The sequence below is a fragment of the Penaeus vannamei genome, chromosome 2 (genome assembly GCF_042767895.1).
Source record: "Penaeus vannamei isolate JL-2024 chromosome 2, ASM4276789v1, whole genome shotgun sequence".
In the NCBI taxonomy this organism is placed as follows: Eukaryota; Metazoa; Arthropoda; class Malacostraca; order Decapoda; family Penaeidae; genus Penaeus; species Penaeus vannamei.
The window spans coordinates 22,363,171-22,366,333 of record NC_091550.1 but is presented as its reverse complement, the minus strand read 5'-3'; positions in this window follow the sequence as shown (position 1 = coordinate 22,366,333).

The following is a 3,163-nucleotide window of genomic DNA, read 5'->3' as shown; positions in this document are numbered from 1 at the left end:
TTTTGCTTTGTTTATTTTGCGGGTGTGTCTCATTCTTGTATTTGCTTTTGCTTTCATTATTTTGCGGGTTTCTCATTTTTGAATTTGCTTTTGTTTTTACGGGTAAGTGTCTCATTTTTGTATTTGCTCTTCTTTGGTTTATTTTGCGGGTTTCTCATTTTTGTATTTGCTTTTGTTTTTACGGGTAAGTGTCTCATTTTTGTATTTGCTCTTATTTGGTTTACTTTGCGGGTTTCTCATTTTTGTATTTGCTTTTGTTTCGTTAATTTGCGGGTAAGTGTCGTATTCTAGTATTTGCTTTTGTTTTTACGGGTATCTCATTTTTGTATTTGCTTTTGTTTTGTATATTTTGCGGGTAAGTCTCATTTGCTTTTGTTTTTACGGGTGTGTCTCATTCTTGTATTTGCTTTTGTTTTGTTTATTTTGCGGGTGTCTCATTTATGTATTTGCTTTTATTTTGATTATTTTACTGGTAAGTGTCTCAATTGTATATTTGTTTTTGTTTTGTTAATTTGTCTCATTTTTGTATTTGCTTTTTTTTTGTTTTTTTTTTTACCTTTGCTTTTTCTCTCTTGAGGGTCACTGTCTTCCCAAGTTTTCTTCCGTTTCTTTTGTTAATGTTGTTATAACATTTTTTTGTTGTTTTATTCTTATTACTGTTGATTGTCATTCTTATTATTATATTCGTTGTTGTTATTATAATTCTTATGATTATTATGACTGGTGTTGTTGCTTTTCTTCTTCATCTTATCATCATAATTACTGTTAGAACAATAGTAATAAAAATGATAATTATAGAGATAATAATGATAGTAATGATAATGACGATGAGGGTAATAATGATGATGAGGATAATAATAACAATGATAATAGTAACAATAACAATAATTATAATACTAATGCTAATGGTGATAATAATGATAATAATAATAATAATAATAATAATAATAATAATAATAATGATAATAATAATAATAATGATAATGATAATGATGATAATAATGATAATGATAATGATAATAATAATGATAATGATAATGATAATGATAATGATAATAATGATAATACTAATACTAATACTAATACTAATACTAATACTAATACTAATACTAATAGTAATAATAATAGTAATTATAATAATGATAATAATGATAATGATAATGATAATAATAATAATAATGATAATAATGATATAGATAATGATGATATAGATAATGATGATAACAATAATTATCATAGTAATGATAGTATCAGTAATAATAGTGATAATAATAGTAATAGCAATAACAATAATGATAATGACACTACTACTAATGATAATGGCAACAACGATAACAATAACGCTAATAATAATGATAATGATAGTAATAGTAGCAATGATAATAATACTGATGATGATAATAACGATGATAATGATAACATCATCATGATGATTAGTCATTATTATCGTTGATTTTACCATTATTATTACTATTGTTATTAACATTATTATTTTTTAATTATTATGATAATAATGATAATAATTATAATGAAAATGATTATAATAGTAATCATATAATAAAGATAATAATAATAATATCAATAACAATGATAATAACAATGATAATGATGGTAATGATAAAAACCTGAATCATTCAGAGCGCTCATGCCTCCGCCAAGGCAACAGGGTCACTGATGCAGGAAAAATGTAATGGCATCTAAACTAGACTGACACACCTCGGGTAAGATATTCATCTGTTCATCATTTTTTAGTTACTCTGCTAAACAACTTACAAAATATGTAACCAACGCTACCTAAAATAAGATCTTTTGCGGAGGTAATAATGATAATGGTAATAATAATGATAAAGATGATAATCATTACTGTTATAGTCATTATTGTTATCATTATCATCATCATTCTTATTATTGTTATTATTATAATCATCATTATCATTATTAATGTTATCATTATTATAATGATTGTAATTACCATCATAATTATTGTTATCGTTATGATTATCATATAGTGATAATGATGATAATAATAATTATCATTATGACCTCGCCAAAGAGGTTATGTTTTGGTCGCGTTGGTTAGTTTGTTCGTTGGTTAGCAGGATAAGTCTAAAAGATATGAATAGATTTTTCTGATTTTTTTACGAGGTGTGTCTTAGCCTAACTTTGATGCCCTTAAATTTTAGTGGTGATCCAGATCCAGGATTTTTTTTTTAATGATTGCATCATTATTATTATTATTGCCTTGCCTCCGCCAAGGAGGTTGTGTTGACGGACGTCACCTGTGTACTTGAGAAAGGTGTTTTTAATGTCATTCTTTGTGTGAATATCTTTATTGCATCAGCGACCTTATTGCCTTGGCGGAGGTATGCGCTGTCTGCGTTTCTAGTTATTATTATTTTATTACTATTATTATTATTATTATTATTATTATCATAATCATTATTGTTAGCATTATCAATATCCTTACTATCATTATTATTACTCATGATTATTATTTATTATTATTATCATTTTTATTATTGTTGCTGTTATTATTACCATTATGATGATCCTCACACATTATCACCTCCGCCAAGGAGTTTATATTTTTGGTAGAATTGATTAGTTACTGACAGATGTGTATGATTTTTTTTAACCAGAAGTGTCTCGTAGTCCAACTTCTGCCATTACATTCTAATGGCGGTCAGGATCTCGATTCGGATCCAGGAATTTTTGAATGATTACATTAGCGCCCCTATGGCTTTGGCGGAGGTGTGAGCTGTCTGAGTGCTTCTAGTTATTATTATTGTTAGTAGTAGTACTGTTATCATTATTAGTGTTATTGCCATTATCATCATTACTGTTAACGCCATTATCATTGTTATTACTAGTACTATTTTACCATTATCATCATCACTTTTATAATCATCATTAACAAATTTGATGATGACAACATTGTTATAAATATAATTATTATCATTATCATTGCTGTAATTGTTATTACTATTTTTGATATTGTCGGTGTTATAATTGTTATTATTGACATTATTGACAACATTATTATCACCATTACTGTTTTGTTGTTGTTATTATTATTATCATTGTTATTATGTCTGTCATTATTATTATTGTTTTGATGTTATTATTGTTATTGGTATTATCATTGTTATCATTACCACAATTA